Source organism: Sitophilus oryzae, unplaced genomic scaffold (genome assembly GCF_002938485.1).
Source record: "Sitophilus oryzae breed Bouriz unplaced genomic scaffold, Soryzae_2.0 scaffold_179_pilon_pilon, whole genome shotgun sequence".
Taxonomy (NCBI): domain Eukaryota; kingdom Metazoa; phylum Arthropoda; class Insecta; order Coleoptera; family Curculionidae; genus Sitophilus; species Sitophilus oryzae.
In genome coordinates this window covers 4,498,585-4,520,486 of record NW_022146501.1, presented here as the reverse complement: position 1 = coordinate 4,520,486, position 21,902 = coordinate 4,498,585, and the positions used below count along the sequence as shown (strand labels likewise).

The 21,902-nt window shown below is 32.8% G+C and overlaps 2 protein-coding genes across 2 annotated transcripts in view; one reads left to right on the top strand and one right to left on the bottom strand.

Annotated features, from left to right (window-relative positions):
* LOC115882707 (early growth response protein 1-B) overlaps positions 1-2,189 on the top strand; it is a 34,383-nt gene extending 32,194 nt beyond the window's left edge. The window contains exon 4 of the mRNA XM_030900929.1: positions 1,209-2,189. The gene's annotated coding sequence lies outside the window, so the exon portion shown is untranslated. The remainder of the gene's footprint in view (positions 1-1,208) is intronic.
* LOC115882709 (putative serine protease K12H4.7) overlaps positions 1-21,902 on the bottom strand; it is a gene marked incomplete in the record, with an annotated part of 747,005 nt that overhangs the window by 549,675 nt on the left and 175,428 nt on the right.

The window sequence follows — 21,902 nt, the reverse complement described above, 5'->3', positions numbered from 1 at the left end:
TGAACGGCTAAATTGATGCATTCAACATCAAAACTGGAACTGAGAATTGGCAATTTCTGCTTATTTCGGATGACACCAGAATTGCCCTAAGATCAGATGAGCATCGAATTCGGGTTCTCAGAGCTCCAGGAAGACGAGCGAGACTCCAGGCTGCCCCAAATCTGTACCAAGATATAATATAACTGTAATTTTCTGGGGAGGTATTATACTGGGAGCAAAAACTCCATTGTTACAACTTCAACAAACTTTAACGGGTCGGAGATATGTTGATTTAGTGCTAGAATCAATCGTTGCCAATCAATCTTTGGAGAGAGTTGCAATTGGGGATAATAATAATTTAACTTCATGTACGATCGTCCCCATACCAGCAGAGTGACTAGAGAATGTCTTGAAACGAAAGGTGTTGTAGTTTTGAACTGGTCTACATGTTCACCAGATCTAAACCCTATCGAACACTTGTAGAACCAGCTCAAAAGAAGGGTTAGAGCTCGTCGAAACAATTCAGGAAATCTCGCACAGCTTATTGATGCAGCATTAGCAGAATGGGAGAATATACCCCAAGACAACGTTGATAACTTAATAAGAAGCATACCAGCGTGGATAGAAGCTTGCATAAGGGCTAGAGATGGCAACAAGGATTATTAAAATTATCAATTATCAATTTTCTTTTTGTTTTTGCGTTTTGGCCATTAAAAATTTAAATCTCAATTTCGTTTCAGAAACCAAAAAAATACCATTGCGTTTATTTTGGGAACTGATAAATTTTTTTATTGCTATATAGATCATTTTTCATTAAAAGTCATTGGTAAGGACTGAGTTTTATTCATAAACACAAAATTTTCATACGTCTCAAAAATTATGAAAAATAACAGATGATATCATATAAGTTTGGTAGTATGAAATAAAATTAATAATGCTCAATTATCTTATACAGTTGCTTGAAAACTTGGAATAAAATATCTGCAGACTCTTTAAGGTGTAAAGCTTTGTTCTAAAACCAAATAAAATGTGTACTTAATTCAAACAGTCTGTCAATTTTGACTTTAAGATAGTAAACAATCCTCGAAGGAAAGCTTTCATTACTGTCTGTCAAAGACTTTCTTCTCCACTCGGTATTGTTTAGTACTACATTTTTTTTGGCCCAATGACTGCTTGATGATATTGCAATTTTCTATAAATATCTAATGGAAACCATTCTATTGTTTCAGGTCCCGGTCGGCGAATGTTTTTTACTTATCCAAGACGACTGTGATCTATCCGGTGTTGCCGACAGCGACGGCGCCCCCAAAATAGTCTTCATCCAGATCGACGAGATCGCCTCCGCGCCGCTGCTGTCCAGCGAGACGACCACAGCGGCGTCCCAAGACCCTCCCAGTACCCTAGTGCCCTATGGTGACCGGAAGGAAGACTCGAGCAGTCCTGTACCGGACACCCCCACCTTGCTCTCACTTGGAGCCAGTTTGGAGGCTTCGGATCCGGGTCCCAGCGGTGTTGCCACGTTGTCTTTCAGTAGCGGTGGGGAAAAGAGTGCTAGTAGGGGGCACAGTCCTAGCATGCCCTTGCTGGATGAAGACGAGAGCAGCGACGAAAGTTTGAAGGTGGACAGTGACTGAATATTGTAAGATGATCTCGAATTTGTTTAGTGGATAGTGATGATTTGATTCCCGGTGCTTTTTAGTTAAGACGGCTGTTTTGGTGAGGGTAGGAGAAGTGAAGGGGGTTTTTCTGGACGTCAAAAAGTAAAATTAAGTGACGGGATGCAGTACAAGTACTGCAGAATAAGAGGATTAGAGTAATGATACTTTCTGATTTTTTTATCAGTTTAAAAATCTAAATTTTTAGCGCTTATATCCTGATAATTATGTAGTATGCTCAAAAAGAACAATAATATGACGAAGATAGAAATTTTTGAAGTGATATTTGACACACAATGACATTATCGAATACAAACGTCCATTATTTTAGTATTTTTGAAAATACATATTTTAGAACAAAATGTTGAAAAGAATGCAAGTTCACCAGTAGCACTGTAAGAAAATCTACAAAATAAAATAGTTATTTTTTGTAAATAACGCTGCGTTTATCCAACGGCGACCAACTTTTGTTTCTTGTTCAGAGAGGCTTTTTTAATACAGTCGAATATTTATAAATATAGTTCACATCAAATAAACTTTTAGTCACGTGATTAAGCTTGACCGGCACAGCGTTGCCCACTTTTACATATTTTCTTTTAACCAAAATAGTTTAGGAAAAAAAATAAATTAATTATAAATATATAAACAGTTATTATTTACATCAACAAAACTCACGTTTTTAACAGCACTTAAGGAACATAAAGGTCCATTACTATCGCTTTCCCGTTCAAAATATTCTAATAAAGTTGCGATGAGTTTGTTTACGGCTATTAAGCTATCTTGTACACTTCGCACTTAAAAAGGTTCTAAAAATAACAATGTTCAACAATGCAAGAACTTTTTCTGTAAATTAACACTTTTTCTGTAAATTTGCACTTTTTCAGGATACTTACATTTTTTTCTGTAAATTTACGCTTTTTCTGTAAATTTACATTTTTTCTGTAAATTTACAGATTCTCTGTAAATTACATTTTTCTGTCAATTTCTGCGTTAGTGGCAACATTGGTGCGATATTCCATCCAGAAAATGTAACGTGAAAATCCGTCTATATATACAGCTAAGTGTAAATTTACAGAAAAAGTGCAAATTTACAGAAAATGTATATATTTAGAATTTACAGAAAGACTGTAAATTTAGTATACCTAATCTGTGGTTTTATTCTGTAGATTATCTTACAGTGCAAGAGGCTAAATACCCACAGAAAATTAAAATCATCCTTAAAAAATCTGAAGTATCACTTCTGTACCCAATATTATTCTGTAACAGGACCTCATAAGTGCCATAATAAGCATCATTTTTACTTTTTTCACTTTTTTGACGTAAGAAAATACCTCCAAGTTTATGTGATTCGTGTTGGTCATCGAATGTTGCGTGCCATTAACAAAAAAAGTATTTTCTTTCGTGTTATAGTACTTCTCTCAAAAATTTAAGTATAGCTACGTGACATAAACTCGTTTGAAATCGCCAAAAATTAACTAACTCTAAATCCGGCAGTGTATATTACGCTTTAAAAAATCTAAAACCCCCCTCAAAATACTGTCGAATGTTTTCTCTATTCTAACGGCTTTTTCAAACTTGTTATTAACATGTGTAAGTGTTATGTTTCTTTTGGAAATTAAGATTTTTTGAATGGTGTTTTAATGAAAAAATGTTTTTAGAAAAAATTCACAATAAAAAATTGCCTGGAACCTGGAACTTATAAAAATAGATTTTTGACCCACCCTAATACCTACTGTTTGTTTTGAGACATTATAGAAAACTTTTCTGTTATAATTTCAGAAAAAAATTCACAAAATTTATACCAAAAACATCGTTCAAGATAATTTCAGTTTCCATCAGAATTAACAATCGATCTCTTCTCCTCATTGTATATAGAAATATACTGCTCTACCTAATTAAAAGAAATGAAACCAAGCCAGTGTATAGCTGCACTCGACTGATGTAGTACAGCGATGCCATATCGCCGATAAATATAATGGTTGTTGAAAAATTAAATTATGAAGAAAAAATATGAATCTATTTAAAATAAATCCTATTTTTGTATTATAGAATTACCTTTCAAATCCTTGTTATATACTGAGATGTTTATATCTTTGTGTTTTCGTAGATTTTGTAATTATTAACTAAAACAAAAGCTTTAATTAATTCTTTAGGGTTAAAGTGTTTTTAAAAAAAATGCCAAATAACACTGTTTTTAATACATTCCGTAGATTATATTTAATTATTTAACTCATTAAGACTTAACAGGATAAAATGTCATCTTTCAGTGGACGAATAATGCATCTTTCTTCTCAAATTAGAAAAAAAAATAGACAAATTTCTTACACAATTTTTTTTAATTATTATTTTTTTATAACAATACATGCGAGTAGTACAAAAAAAGTATTTTTATTCTTTTTATCCAAATGTAGCAGTTTTATTCTTGAATCACAGTTAAAGAAAATAAGTTTATAAGGTGATCCAGTATTCCTTCAGCTCGAACTTAGTTGGAGCTCTTTTTGGGACACTGTATCACCCTGTATAAACCGTGTAATCTATTCAATGTCAATGATACCGATTATCTTGTCAATAAAAGAAACGCCTATGAAAAATCTCGATGTAGTATTGTCAAAAGAATCTTCGAATATCGCGATTGCCTTATAGCGAGTGTCTTTTTTTACAATAAACAGTAGAGAGGCCAGAGGTTTTCATAGTTACCAATATATAGATTTAAATAGAGTCTGGATAGCAAAAAAATACTGGAAAAGAAAACATAATGTGCAATTAAATTTACTCTCACCTGTTAATCGATGAAAGACAAAATCATTGGGAAATTTTAGTGTTCAGTGATAAATAAGTGAAAATATGCGCCCCCAAAACACACCTAAGCGTAGAGCTGCCATCACGACATTGAAAAATATTTTTAGCAAAATTTACACTTTTTCTGTAAATTTACACTTTTTCAGTATATTCATTTTTTTTTCTGTAAATTTACACTTTTTTGTAAAATTACACTTTTATGTAAATTTACACTTTTTCTGTAAATTTACACATTTTTTAAATTTAAGTTTTTTCTGTAAATTTACACTATATCTGTAAATTTACACTTTATCTGTAAATTTACATTTTTTTCTGTAAATTTACACTTTTTCTGTAAATTTACACTTTTTCTGTTAATTTACAGATTCTCTGTAAATTACATTTTTCTGTCAATTTCTGTGTTAGTGGCTACAGTGGTGCGATATTCTGTAAGTTCCATCAGTCAGTTCTACGTCAGTTTATTCACAATATAACGTGAAAATCCGTCTATGCAGCTCAGTATAAATTTACAGAAAAACGGTGAATTTACAGAAAAAGTATAAATTTACAGAAAAGTGTAAATTTACAGAAAATTTTAAATTTAAAATTTACAGAAAAAACTGTGAATTGTAAATTTAGGATTTACAGAAAAAGTGTAAATTTACAGAAAATGTGTCAATTTAGAATCTACAGAAAAACTGTAAAATGTAAATTTAGAATTTACAAAAAAAGAGTAAATTTACAGAAAAACTGTAAATTTTGCTAAATATATTTTTCAATGTTGATATGGCAGCTCTACGCTTTCGTATTTTTCTGTATTTTTAGAAAACTTCTTGGAGCTGCAGGTTTATCTATTTTTTAGTATATATTTTAGACAACATTTTATAACTGAACACAAATTACTCAAGGTTCTTTCTTTCGTCCTCTTTGTTATATTCTTCTTTATTTTTTATTTATACAAATTTATATTTTCTATACTTTAGAATATTTATCTTGTTACTTGTTGAGAATAAAATAAAAGATTTTTGTTTCTTTCTGTTACGTGAACTATAAGTGGTTCACTTTAAAAGGCCTAAAATTTTACTAAAAGTATTGTAAATTAATTAAATTAATCGTAACCCCCCCTAATTCTAGAATGTCCTGTAATATATCTTGTAAATAGAAGAGAAAATAACGTACTATACATTTTGTAAATAGTTAATGTAATATTTCAATTGTTAAATCAAAACAGATCGAAATATTGTTGATTACGTCTATATATTTGTTGTAAACTGGTTCAGCTAAAAGCACAACTTTTTAATTTTTATGTATCTGTCTTTTTAAAAGAAACGCCCTGTCTTTATACCCCATGTTCTATGAAGATTTTGCACGGTTTGTATTTTTCTATATTCTATAACCAGTCTTCTTATTAAATGTTTGATATCCCCATGTATGTTTGCAAGCAGTTTCATCCACCCTCGTTAAATATAACATCGAAAATCATCACTATGTTACCTGTTGCCAAATGTACAAAAAACAATTCAAAAAGAAACTCACACGCACATTTTTGAAAACTAATCACTTTAATCGATGTTATATACGGGGGAGGAGTGGAAAGTACTCGCAAAACGTACGAGGCTACGTTAAAAAGTTTTCAATCACCCAAGGCTGTAAGATCTTATCGTATTTTTCTAAATGTGATATTTGGATACATGGATTTTGTCTAAACTAAGATAATAAGCGTTAAAACTTGTAAAGTTGACCGAAAAAAAATAAGTCTCACCTTTTACGAATATGTTGATGTGTTCTCGTCTCAAAGATGTATTTCCCAAACAAAAAACAATGAAATAAATATGCTAAATAATATATACAAAGGCTTTTATTTCCATAAACCCTTACCCCAAATAAAATCGTTTTTAGGAAGACCAATTGTTAAAATAATTGGTTTCTCTCTCATTTGCTTTCTGGAGGGTGATCCGAACTGTGTTCCGGAAACTTCATAAAAGTAAGTAAAAAAGTTGTATAAATGTATGTCCGAAAATACTTAGTTTCCCAGATACAGGGTGTAGAAGTTTCATTTTTACTTTGATTTATTCCTAATAATTTCCGAAGTAACTTAATATTTGGATGAAAATTGGTGTCTGGGAGTTTTTTGACATGAGAAATTTGATTTTGATGTCAATATGACTCCTATTTGTAGAGGGCGCCACCTACATGTGTTTTAACTGTTTTGAAGAGTAATAACCTTTTGTCCGTACCTGTATAAAACTACTGAGTGAAAAAATATACATTTCCGTGACTTTTTACGTAAAAAATATCTCTTGGTAAAAATCGCTATTAGCAACCGTTCTCAAGATATTTAGAATGAAGATAGTCAATACATGTCATTATTGACACAAAATAAACACGTTGAGTAGATAGTTATTTGACTGAAATAATAAATCTGGGAAATTTTTATTTTTTTAAAATTAATCATAAATTTAAAAAAAAAATCAAAGTGAAAATGAAACTTCTACAACCTGTATCTCCGAAACTAAGCATTTTAGGACATACATTTATACGAACTTTTTGACTTATTTATCTGCAGAATATCCTACCGAAATTTCCGGAATACAGTTCGGACCACTCCGTATATTTTAAATCTGAACTAAACATTGTGTAGATACAATTAAATAAAGACTATGGGTAGTCTGAAATTCTTTTAGTTAGAATTCTTTTAATGACAAACACTTACTCACAATATCACTGGTAGTGATCTCACAATAATTTGACTTCTCTCTCCGTTACTAGTTATAATTACTGACATAAATATCTGAGCTGAGATCAATGAAATTGTCACTTTTTAAAGCAGAATAATCAAACGATTGCTTGAACCTGAAAGAAAATGAATTAATCTAAATTTTAAAACTACTGAGTTTATATTACTGGAGTAACGGATTCCTCCGTGTTGGATGCAGTCAAACATGGGGTTGTCCACTGAGCATTGGCGTAACTACAGGGGTGCCCGGGGGTGCCGGGCCTCCCCTAGGTACTGCTGGGCACCCTCCAGAGAAATCTTGAATTATGACTCTTGGCTACGTATTAATTGTTATTTGCTTGTGTTGTACTAAAAATAACGTTCTTTAGTTTTGTTTAGTTAATATTATTTTGTTGACTTCAAAAAATGTGTTAACTTTTATTTTTTTAGAAAATTTGTAGGTATTTAAGTAATCTACGGGAACACGGTTAGATAACCAAGTCTATGAAATTTACTGATAGAGAAATCCATGATAGAGGAAACGTGTTTTTTAAATTACTCTTCATTTTTTAAAACCCAAAAGACCTAGGCCCTCCCTTGTTCATCACCAGGCCCCCCCTAAGATGAATTGCTAGCTACGCTAATGCCTCTGAGAACTCAAGCATTCGTACGTTTTATAAGTAGGGGCCATAATATTGTGAAATTTCTATTCTTGAATGGTAAAATGATATTTATTATGAATCATTAAGATAGAGAGAGCATCTTTATTGGTGCAACAGTCTGAGGAACCTCTGAAATTATATTTACTATATTTTTAATATACTAATAAAGTGTCTGTACAAATGTATCGACACTACTTTATTTCAAATATATACTGAGATTTCTGTAAAAGAACAGTTATAAAATCAAAAAAAAATAAAAAAAATATTTATTTTACCAAAAAAGGTACAAACAGGTCATGTTTATTTCAGCGTTTAAAAGACACTCGATAAAAATACGATGCTATATTACAGAACAATCCAAAAGATCGAATTGAGGTCAACTACGTCCTATATCCTCCTCGAAACTGGTAAATTACTTCTTAATGAACAAATAAAATCAACCGTTTGTAAAATATCCATATGGGTTATTCTACCTTAACTGTGAATATTTATGTCATACGTTTCGAATTTCCAATATAATCCCAAGTATTTGAGCGGTGCACAATTTCGTATTAATTTTGTACAAAATATTGGACAATTAATTTGAAAACATTTTACAAAATTTTATATTTTTCGTTTCATTTGGAACGTTTCTTAACTGCTTACTATGATATATTTCTGTATTAGTCAATGATTAAAGTATAATTATCGTCGCTTTTTTAATATCCAAATACAATAAGTCCCATACGATCGAAAAAAAAACGGCGTCAAAGATGGCTGGGGAATAACAATCGATGAATTCCACTAATTATACTTCAAAATTTGCGAGAAATGTCATTTTGGCCTTTGATTATATCTTCCATCAAGAGAAATTGTAGTTAGAAATCAAACGTTGATTGTTTTATAAGCTAAATATTAGGCTTTCTCTATGAATACAACTGACTAATGCAAATATTGTGAATGATTGTAAACTAAAAAGTATAAAGTGTAATTGAAACCACTAATTGCGAGGGTCTGAATGAAGCTGCATAGTTCAAAATTCGGGAAATATTGTTTTTTTGGAACTAGATTTGTGTGCCTGAAACAATATTCTTTTTGAATTTTTCTATAATTTCTGTTAATTTTTGACAAATTTTATGTAAATTTTTAGCAAATGATGTTTAGAGATTGACTTCGTCAAAATGATCATCCATTGTCATTCCCCAGCCGTCTTTGACGTCGTTTTTTTTATTATACGTTATATGTATATGATCTATACATCAAAATCAAATTTCTATATAAATGTGATACTGTGTTGACTGTGTTAAAAAGTATCTATAGTTATAAAATTTAAAAAGTGACCAAAAAATTAACTATTACAACAGAATCGCCCCATGTATAGCATTTTCCTTGAGGTGTGTATGTACGTATGTGCTCTATCGGTAAATAAGGTTTTAGGCGCGTCATCCGCGCTTGTGAACTGGAACTTGATGTCAAATGTCAATTACTACGTCCAATAAATTGACTTTGTTAAATTGGACGGCTAGTTAAGACAGAGAGATGAAACGGAGAATGATACGTGCATGGATGTCTAGCTACAGTTCATACCAAATAAACTTTTAGTCACATGATTCAGCTTGACCGGCACAGCGATGCTCACTTTTACATATTTTATTTTAATCAAAATATTTCAGGAAACAAAAATAAATTAATTATAAATATATAAACAGTTATTATAACTCATCTCCTTAATAGCACTTAAGGGACAACATATTCTAATAAAGATGCGATGAGTTTTTTACGGCTGTTAAACTATCTTGTGCCCTTTACAAAAGGTTCTAAAATCGAACATTTAGCTCAGATAAGATATGGTAGACCGGATAAATCTTGCGTTGCCGAACATATTGTTGATAAAGAACATCTAGTGGGCAGCTCTAATTTTTTTAGGAAAAAATCTAGTCGGCCGCTGTCACTTTTTAGGATGTTTCTAATATTGTTTTATTTGACATTACCCTACTGCAATACGTTATTATCTAGATTATTATTATTATCATTATTATCACTAGATTCTTAATCTAAAAATATTTTTAGTCCTGACATGTAATGCTTTACATTTTATTTTTTAATTTCAAATCGGTGAGTTCTATAAAAAAATACAAGAGATAAAAAAGTTACTAAACAAACTAAACTATCCAAATTAATTTTTTTGCATGTGTTTGATAAGATTTTTCTTTAAATTTCGTTAACAAGAATGATAGGGGTAGTTTATTTCAACCCCTTCCACTCATTTTAAAAAAGTGAAAAAATTACCAGAAAGTGTGTTTTCATAACAGTAATGCTTCCATAAAATTTCATTAGTCTATCTCTTTTCATTTTCAAGAGAAAAAATAAGAACATTATTTTTCCGCCATCTTTGTACCGCGATATCTCCCTAATGGTTGACTTTTGACCCAACGTTTATGAAGCAAACTACCCTTTATTTTGAACAAGGAATCACCCCCTGAAGTTTTTCGCATTTGTTTTGAAACACTCTGTATATTAATATCTTGTTAAGTATTTTGTGATGGTGTCACTTGACATATTTATTTAATTAACTTCTGATTGATTGACGGAATTATGTGCGCATACAACAAGGTTCATGAACTGCGTTAGTTTGAGGTACTTATTTACCTTTATTTTGCGTAATTTAATATTAATATGTCAATGATTTTTAACTAACAAAACAAGTGATACTATTTTTTTATGTCATAAATTTAAATTTTGATTACTTATTATTTTTAAATATTAATTCATTTTAAAAACCTAACTTCATCCATCAATTACTGTCCTTGTCTAATACATTTTTCTTAAGTATAAATAAATTTAAGTTGGGGTAAACACATCTATTATTTCTGAGTGAATGTCCTGGCGCCCAATAACTTTTGTTTTATTGATTAATTATAACACCTAATAAAAAAAATAAACAACGAACCTACGACTGCTCGCAAAGACGAAAAGCTGCCGTTTGCATTGTGTCAAGAAAACGTTACAAGGTAACAAGGGTTAGCAAAGAGCACAAAAACCGAATTATTATTTTATCATTATTATCTATGTTATCAATAAAATTTGTCATTTGTTCAGAAGTTTAAATGTGTGACATTGCATAAATCTGCATTGATACGAAAGCGAGTGTGTTCAGTCATCGATTTTTGCATGCAACGACAGAAGTTTCAAGTAATTACTCTTGAGCAAGGACAATGCGCTATGTAGGTGAGCATATGTTCAATTCGCTTTTGCATAATAATTATTTCCATTTCGTTTCTGACCGTGTACGTCTGGCATCGTAAAATTTATTGTTTTTACGCGCGTTTACTCAGCGTTTCCTATAAGATTCGCTTTTCTTCGCTTTGCCGAACGACTTGAGAAAACGGTGACATTTACATTTATACACGTTAAAGTTTTCCATAATATCCCAAGAAAAAATTTGAATTCCAGTTATATTTTAAGCCTTTCAATAAAAAGATTAAGGAGGATTAAGTGCTTGGAAGTCCTGTATGCCTGTCCAATGACGAATATTTCTCAGCCAGGATAGCTTCCTTCGACCTATTCCCCTTTTGCCCCCCCTCTATTTTACCCTGGAGAATCAGATGCTGAAAGTGATAGCGTTCTCCACGTAGTATGTGTCCCAAATAGGCTATTTCCTTCTCCTTGATGATTTCGAAGAATTCACGTTCTTCTAGACCAGCTCTTCTGACAATGTGTTCATCCTCATACGGTGGACCCAGGGCACTCTTAGCATTCGTCGTAGGGTCCACATTTCGAAGGCTTCAATTCGGTTTATTGTTGCTACCTTCAGTGTCCATGCTTCCACACCATATAACAAAAAGGCCGAAGTTCAAGTTCCTATCTGTGAGAAATCTTCGAAGATTCAGAAAAGTAGATTTTGCTTGTTCGATCCTGCATTTGATCTCCTGATCTGGATCCCACGTTTCGTTAACCATGCATCCCAAATATTTAAATTGTGTGACCTGCTTGATGACCTCTCCATTTAAGTAAATTCTGGTATTCGGAATATTGTTTCTGCTAACAGCCATAAATTTAGTTTTAATAAATATATAAGTAGTAGTAATAATAATGTTATCTATTCATATAATTTCATACATGGTAGACGGATTATTCTACAATCGGTTTTGTTCAGAGGTAGTAAATCTATAGTTTCATATGAAATAAACATGTAGTCACGTCAATATGGAAAGATATAGAAACAAAATATTTTATGGGTATATGTGGGAAGGCAATGTGCATAATTTAAAATTATTTTGAAACGTACAGGGTATCTCAGAACTAAGATCCACATGAAAGTTATATTTTTTCTTATAGAACACCCGATATTTTATTTCATTTTTGGATTCTTGTGCCCAAAAGAAGGCATTTATTATAAGGGTTAAATATGTTTAAAATCTTTGGTTTGTGAGATATTTAAAGATATTTAAATATGCATGCTGCAGAAGAATTGACTGTCAACACCTTGTACAGGGTGGGTCAAATTCGACGCTTTTAAATGGAAACACCCTTTTCTATAGGAGATAGACGAAAACTAATATCGGTGTCTGGAGCTCAATTTTCATCAAAAACACGATGGTGAAAACCGCACATCAATATATGTTACCGTTTCGGAGTTACGGGGTGTTTTTCAAAAAAGTGCATTTTTAACAAATCGCTGTAACTTTTTTACTACGGAAAATTTTGTATTTCTATGAAAACATTTCCAAAGCACCTTTTTACGTAGAATTTAATGGTTTAAGTATATATTTTTTTAAATTAATAATTTAAGAGTTATCAACAGACAAATTAATTTTTTATTTGGGACACCCTCTATATTTTTAATTAACTGAAAAGAATTTAAAATTACCTTTCCAAAAATATAGCACACTTGATATTTTGTTTGTTTGAAATACAGAATTTTTAAAAGTTCGCCACTTTTAACTAGTAGGCTTTGGACCCCTCATTGATGATATGCCCTTAATGGAACTCGAAAACATATTTTTCCAGCAAGACGACGCACCGCCTCTGAACGCTGAAGTTATCAGCAAATTTCTGCAGCCAATTTCAAGAATAATTGAATAGCCGACCAAGAACCCAGCCGTTGGCCGTCGAGGCCGCCTGACTTAGTGCCCATGGATCTAATCCTATGGATATATTTGCGGAAGAATAGAGGTTCCTTATTCTTCTGTATAATCTAGACAAGAATTAGAAATACTTAGCAGTTATGAGAGGGTATCTTTCACCCCTACTGAGTTAATGAATTCCGCAAGAAATGTTCAAAAACTGCCCCGTCTGTCCATAACAGAAGACGGTCGATATGTCGAACACCTGTAGCAAAATCTCATGTCCTGGTTTGCTATTTATTTTTATTGTTATGATATATACATAGTTTAAATGCGTTGATGTTGGTTAAATATATTTTAAATTGTTATAAAATTCTGCATCTCTCATAGCAAATATTATTTTCGTTTTAATTGATGCTCACAGCTAGAATTTTTTTGCATTACAGCCGGTGCCGTTCAAAGCCTACTTATTTAAAGCGGGCGAATTTTTATATACTCTATATCTCGAAGAGGAATCGAGCAAAATATCAAGTGTGTTATATTTTTGGAAAGGTAATTTTAAATTATTTTCAATAAATTAAAAATATACAGGGTGTCTTTACTGAAAAATTGTATTGCCTCCTTAAATTAAAACAGGGGTACCAAAAATTGCTGGTCTATTTTAAACATTTATTCTATATAAAAACTGTTATTTCAAACACAACACCATGTATATTTTTTAAATAAATCGAAGCAGATTCAAATGCTCTTTCAAATTATATTAGGGTTTCCTATACCCATCTAGTTCAGATTTTGAATAAAGAGCAATTTTTCAATAAAATGGCAACCAAGAAGGCTGGTCTCGTCATGGCAAATTTCTAGTGACAGTTAGTAGCTATTTTCATAATCAAAATTAGTTTATGGACTTTATTTAAATTTATAGCTAGTTTACTTTTATTAAATAAAATGTGAATATTTGTTAAATATGTATTTATTATTCTATTAAGAAAAACGAAGAAGTAGTTTTTTAATTTATTTTACTTAGTTGATTTTCTATAAATTCTATAAATGTCTATAAAAGAGCCAATTACGGCAAATCCATTTTCTTCACTTCCAACGATAGGTTTCTGCCTAATAGCAAAGTTTACTAATAGTTTTTTTTTTATAAACTACACTACCAGCTATGCGAAATAGGACAAGTACTAATTAGTTTTTAAAAGGAACGCTTATCAGCGAAATTCCTATTTGGATATCTTTGACCAAGAAGCAATTTTCCTGACAAAATAAAATCACTAGTAACATTATCCATTCGTTCCGCCTTGCGCCGGTAGATATTGCATTATTTTCTTGATAAAATAATGAATATTTATTAAACTATTATGGGTTAATTTAAGTAAATTGTTTTATACCTAAATAATAATGTCCATAAACTAATGTCGATTTTAAAAATAGTTACTGTCAGTAGAAAATTTCTATGCGACACCAGACATTTTTATTGCCATTTTATTGAAAAATCGCTATTTATTCAAAATATAAGTTAGAGGAGGTATAGGAAACCCAAATATAGTTTAAAAAAGCATTTAAATCTGCTTCGATTTATTTAAAAAAATACAGGGTGTTATGTCTAAAATAACGAAGTCAGCAATCAGCAATTTTTGGTACCCCTGTATAAATTTAAGCAAGCAATACAATTTTTCAAGAAAGTTTATTTCCCTACCTTTAAACTCAGCACAAGAATTAATTCTGAAAAGTAATATCTGCAAGTACAGGGTGTTGATAGTCTATTCTACTGTATAGCATGCCTATTTAAATATCTCAAAAATCAAAGATTTTAAACATATTATTTAACCTTTATAATAAATGCCTTTTTTTGGGCCCAAGAATCCAAAAATGAATGAAAATACCGGGTGTGTGTGTTCCATAAGAAAAAATATAACTTTGGTATGGATCTTAGTTCTGAAACACCCTATATATTTCAAAATAATTATAAATTCTGCAGATTGCCTCCGCGCATATACCCATAAAATATTTTGTTTCTACGTCTTTCCGTTTTCGTATAATCAACAGAGGCGAATGAGATGCGCCATCTTGTATATATTTTTTGCATTTTCTCTATTATTTACAACTTGTCAAAAATAAATAAGACACGTCAATTTGACTTACGTATCTGATAGTTTTGTTATTAAATAATTGTTATAATTTACCTATTTTTATTAGAAATATGATTGTATATATAATAGAGTAAAATAAGAGTGTGGCCTGAGTTTTTCAAAACGACTATTGCCTAGGAATTTAAGAAGTTTAAAAGGATGTTTTTTAATTTAGGTAAATATGCATAGACCTAATTCACTTCCCGGTCCTTAAAAGATACATTATCCTTACACAAAACAAATAAATTAACCACCACTATCTCTGTTATCAACTCTATGCTCAATTACCATGCAAAACCACTGCCTCTATGTAAGGCCCGTGTAGAGAAAATGTTAAAAGATTCAGACAGGGCTTGATAATAACTTAACTCTCTAATTAAATGGCAATCTGCGTTTGTGCTCGTACAACCGCACGGACATTTTAATCAGCCATATATTTTATTTCGACTAATATGGTATTAATATTCATGTAATATTCAATCGGCTACCTCTATTTACATACAAAATTAAAAGCAGTATAACTCGCGCGTTTCAAAGAATAGTATAAGTTATTCCAATTGGTTTTGAAATGTTTGTGGTACGTTTAGTAAAATTTTGTTTCTCTGTTTATTCCTTTTGGAAGTTTTTATTTTTATTTGTTACTGTAATATGAGGTTGTAGATTGTAGATTGTATGGAAAGGGGGGAGGTAATCATTCTAGAGTTATAACTCATCATCAAGCCTTAGGACTTTGACAAAAGCCAGTATCTGAGACGGTTTAACAAAGGTGAGATGTCCATCTCCGATATCAAAATTAGAATGAGTGGGAGGGGGGTTAATCACTGCAACCTTCCAGATCTATTGTGTCCCCCGTTCTTGAGTTACAACTCATCATACAGTCCCAGGGCTTTGACAAAAGCCAGCATCTGGGACGGTTTTATAGAGGGTTCATCTCCAATATCAGTCGTACCAAAGTTCATGACACGAATGGTTGTCGTCTCGGCGCACTCAGTGATGAGGTGTACTGGTGTTTCCCCATTTTCCCCACAGAATCTGCATTCGCCGTTTCTTCTTAGTTTCAATCTATTGAGGTGTTCATTGAGGAGACAGTGTCCTGTCAAAAACCCCGTGACAATCCGAATATTGTTCTTACTTAAATCCAGGAAGATCTTTGATTTTTCTTGATCGTAAGCCCTCAGAAACTTCTTCGAGTGTCTTAGACCGTTGCAAGATTCCCATTCCAGGTTGCGGATGGAGTCTTCCAAATTCTTGAGTTCCGTCTTGATTTGCGGTTACCACTTGGAAAGCAGAACGGTTCTGGTCCAGTTAGTGGAGTGTTCGCTCCTTTTCTAGCTAGATCATTTGCTTTTTCATTGCCTTCTATCCCTTGGTTAACAGGGATTATGCAGCACTATGCATTCTTTGACCAATTTCGAATTGATTGATACTGAGTTGATCGTTTTTAACGCTGCTTGACTATCAGATAAGATGGCTATTTCTTGTTTCCGATAGTTCCTATCTAAGATAAGTTGTACACATCTTTCGATAGCGTAGATTTCTGCCTATAAGATGCTAGGGTAGGTGCCCATTGGTTAGGAGTATTTTGTTCTCGGCCCAAATACTCCGATCGCTATTCCCGCATTGGTTTTGAAAGCATCAGTATACCAAGTTATGGTATGGTCTTTTAACTGCTGGGCAGGGCTCGGAAGTAGTTAATTAAGACGTAATTTACCTTATTAACTACGTGTAGTTTTTCTTCAAAAACTACGTCTTTTACTGTTCATTAACTACATGAAAACTACGTTAATAAACTATATATTGATATTATGAATAATATTCCTTTGTATGAGGTGTAATAGAGATAATATGATGTAAATATTATATTTAAAGCCATATTTCTTCTGTTTTCTTAAATACATTATGTGTTTTTAATACTTCAACTTATTATAACCTCACCTCAAACCTCTGATATTTGAAAGTTACATACATAGGTTACATAAACTACACCCTCTACATAAACTACATTAACTATATGTAATGTAGTTTATGTAGTTTTTAAAGGTAACATGTAGTTTTCCGAACCCTGCTGCTGGGCAGACGTTTCTCTCCGATATTTCCGATATCAGTCGTACCAAAGTTTAGCGCACTCAGTGATGAGGTGTTTTGGTATTTCCTCATTTCCCCACAGAATCTGCATTTGCCGATGTTTGTTAGTTTCAATCTACTGAGGTGTTCATTGAGGAGACAGTGCCCTGTTAAAAACCCCGCGACAATCCGAAGATTGTCCTTACTTAAATCAAGAAATATATTTAATTTTTCTCGGTCTTAAAAATCCATAATAATTATAAGACATTTATATAAATGGAGACAATTAGAATAGAAAAAAAACTATAATTGGTTTATACACACCCACAATATAAGCATATCTTTGCTCAACAATAGATGATTAGCAGTATACGCATATAGTGTTCTATTAATATATTTAGATTTAATAAGAACTTGTATGGGCATACGTTATTAGTAGTAAATTGGTTTATAAATATAAGAGTATGATATAATTTCATTCTTCATCAAAAATAATAAGTTTAACATTGTATTGATTATAAATATATAAACTATTAAATTAATTATAAATAATATATAAACAGTGATCATTTACATCACTAAAACTCACCTCCTTAACAGTACCTAAGGGACATAAAGGGTCATTACTACCGTTTTCCCGTTCAAAATATTCTAATAAGGTTGCGATGAGTTTTTTTTTCAACGGCTATTAAGCTATCTTGTACCTCTTCGCACTAGAAGAGGTTCTAAAAAGAACAATGTTCGACTGTAAGGTCTGCTAGTGAAAATGTTTAAGCTTAAAGTACCACAACACAATTCATGTAAACCAAAAACTCGTAAGACAAAACTGAAGTGTCCAGGGCCGAGCTGTGCCGGGGTGCAAGGGGTGCATGGCACCCGGGCGACACTAACACAGGGCGGCAAAATATCATCATCAAAATATTTTTATCATATTATCAAGAATAAAAAAAGCCACCTTGCAAAATGCAAAATTTTTTCTAAAAATCACGACCTATTTAAGATCCAATCAGGCTTTCAAATTTAGCAATTATAAGTATTGAAGAAGATATTTCTAACAACTTGGATGTAGGCGATTTGTTTAGGGAATTTGCTACTAAAAAAGCGAGAAAAGTAGATTTTAGTGTTTAAACCCGTTTAATTTTTTTTTTCCTGAATGTATTTTTATTTTACTATAAAATTGGTTTATTGAGAATGATAAATTATGAACTCCTTCCCTTACCGACAACCTAATTTTTTTACATTGATGGGGGTGGCAAATTTAATTCTTGCACCCGAGTAGCAGATACCCTAGGCTCGGCCCTGCAAGTGTCAAAACGAACGATAATGTCATGATAATGTCAGTACAGACAACATAACATTTTTTACGTAACTAAAAGTTTAATTGGTATCGCTTAATCTAATCTACTCAATAATGTGTAATTTTAAATAATTTTTATAGTAGCAAAAAAAAGTTTGCAGAACTTTCTTTTATTGTTACTTAACATTTAGAATTAAGAATTTAGAATGAGTGGGAGGGGGGTTAATCACTTCGACCTTACAGATCCATTGTGTCCCCCTTTCTTGAATCATAACTCATCATACAGTCCCAGGGCTTTGACAAAAGCCAGTATCTGGGACGGTTTTATAGAGGGTAGTTCTCCATTTCCAATATCAGTCATACCAAAATTCATGGCACGAATGGTTGACCCAGGAAGATCTGTGATTTTTGCTTGATCATAAGCCCTCAGAAACTTCTTCGAGTGTCTTAGACCATTGCAAGATTTCCATTCCAGGTTGCGGATGGAATCTTCCAAGTTCTTGAGTTCCGCCTTGAGTTGGTTACCACTTGGATACTGAACATAAAACAGCCTCTACAATGTTTTACGAGATAGTTCTAGAGATATTTCGTGAAACATTTCGCAAAACAATAATTCTGGAAATACTTTCAGAAGTAAACTCAAATATAAGCCAAATAAGGTTTTTTTTATTGTTAATCTGGGTTAACAATAAAAAAAACAAACAACCAATCACGGCGCGTCTCAATCAATTTCAGGAAACGTGGGAACTAATTTTTATAACACGGGCTTATATTTATCGTACTAGTTTATAAAACGAGATGTAATAGCATCGTAACAACAGCTATTTTAGAAACGTCTAGGTTTACTTATTTCACTGAGATTTATGAAAAAAGTCCTTTGCCTCGGATACAGATACCGCCACTTTTTGGAAATAGCTCAAAACGAAACAAAATTGAACAAAGCAACAGGAAACGCCAAAAAATCCCCCCACACCCTCCTCACTAGTAGTTTTCAGGCGCTTTTAAGAATCGAAAGTAGATCTAGGCAAATCGAAGTGGGTCAAGACAACCGGAAATAAATCGAAATGCGACGAAGTTGGGCGACGAAACGAGACCTTGACCTGTTTCAAAAAGTTCTCCGCATAGTGTAAAGGCTGTTTAAAACTGCAATTCAAGCAGTTGAAATTACTTTTGGTAGTAAAAAAGTACTGACCTATCAGGTCAGTACAGACGGCGTATCATCGTCGTAATTACTATTTCCATGTCTATTTCGACGGTTGAAAAATATTCGTATAAGACATCTGGACAAACAATTGTATGAAAAAATTAAATAATCGCCGGTTTGTGGTGAGAACAGAAAGCCTTTGGCTGGAAGGAAGAGTCCCGAGGCGCAAAGCGTGGCGGCGGTACCGGTACGTCCGTAATAAATACGTTAAAGCGCCATTTAGAATTTCGTCCCGGGTCCGGTATGTTAGGCACGCGGCCTCGGGCCAGATTTAACACCGGATCGTCCACGGTCCGCGGATTCTCCCGGCTCGTACGCCGTCTCCGGCCAGATAAATTATCATTGAGGACGTTTATCCGCGACACGTACCCAAAGACTACGTTATTACTATCGTAATAACCTTATTTATCTTGCCGTTTGCTCGAGAGACTCGGATCTCGTCTAGGAATTTTATAGTTTTTTGATGAAAATCGACATTTTTAATTGATTTTAACTTGTAGATGTACCCTCAAATTGTTTTAATAAAAATCAACTCAAAAATCAAGAATGTAGATGAGAAATGTAAATAAAATAAAATATGAAAGAAATTGCAAGACCGTCTGTACAGGGTGGGTCAAATTGGACGCTTTTAAAGGGAAATAACCTTTTCTATAATAGGCCAAAAGCAACCTCAAGAAATTGTGATCAACTATTAGAGCACAAGAAAAACCTAGTACGCATAACAGTAGTTGCAGTCACTGGATACTTCTCCACGGTGATAAACCTCGTGAGATGGAAGATTTCCAGCGAAGGCTACTGCAGAGAATGCGAAAAGGAAAAAGAAACTATGGAGCACCTGCTATACCACCGTTATATATCACCCGTCTGATAAATAGCATCCATGATTCCAAATTTTAACTGCCTTAACACCTCTTATAAACAGCAAACTATATCGCGAAATTTGTTAATGGGTTGCTCGTAATCAGCATTAAGGATTGCAAATTTTGTTTGTCAACGCAAATTAAATAATCCAAAAAAGAAAAAAAGAGGACCTTCTAATAACAACCACGCATATTGCTGCTTAACTGTGGTGAAACGTGTACGAAAAAATACACGTCAATGTACTGTTGATTCATAAAAATATCGATTATTATAGAGGATTATAAAGTAAAACCTAAAATCGTGTCGAGAAATCAACAGAACATAGATTCCCAGATGAGCATTATTTTATGTTCATCCAACTTACATACGTATGCAAATTACTTAAAATAAAATAGATATATACTATATTTTCCATAGAACTCAATATAAATTTCTAATACCAAACTTTTCTTTAAAAAAAGGATGTGTCCTCAACTATAAAAAATAGAAGGATCTAAGTTACAATCTTCTTGTACTAGATAATGTCAAATTTTTCCTGCAAAGAAACTACACAAAGATCTGAAAGTGCTTTAACGTAAAGAAAAAATGAGAGGAAGGTTTGGTACACAATGAAACAGAGGTATCGCAATATGGGGGACTAAAGGAAGCAGAAGAAGCTAACATCAGCGACATCGGGAACTTTGCAAAGAGCTGGAAATGCTGTAATGCAATGAAAGAATGAGAGGAAGGTTTGGTATGCAATAATACAGGGTATCGCAATGGGTCCAAGGCTTCTGAGTGAGATATCAAACTAGATCCCAAATCCCAATGTAATCTAACCTAACCTAACTACCCTAAATAATATTGTTTGTAATTAATCTATTACCAAATGAAAACTATACTAACAATACTCGCTCTTAAAGACATGGGGATCATCTCAAAACAAACTTACGCGCGCATTAAAACCTGTGGTTTCACTTATATAAACGGTACCCGGAAAAAGCACCGCTTCTTCGTATAATAACTCGCCCACCGTGGGAATCGAACCGTCGGCGTCCGCCGAGCAAATATTTGCCGGCGTCTGCGCTCGATAACTTTAGCGCCAGTGTTGTACGCCGATGTTCCTTTTGTTAACATTGTCTCATAGACTAACGACTACCACGAGATGCCCGAACAAATACAAATAGTACTAAATTGAAGGCAGCCACTTCAAGTGGAAGAAGAACTGGTCGCTTGTGATGTTTGCGTATCTCGATCCCCTGTTTCGAGAAAGATGTAAGAGACGTAAGGTTCTTCTTTCACTCATTCGATAGAGTTTGAATTATCTTCTGAAAATTGTTATCACTCATTCGATAACAATTTTGAAAAAGTAATTAAAAGAAAAGTCTTAAATGATTAAAAGAATGAAGTCGTTTTACCAGCAGCATTTCCTTTTGAATTATCAGAGGCATAGTTCTTTCGGTTCAAGTCTTGTTTTCCTAAATAGATACTCCCGCTTGCAATCCAGAACCTCGCTGTGACATTATAATATGC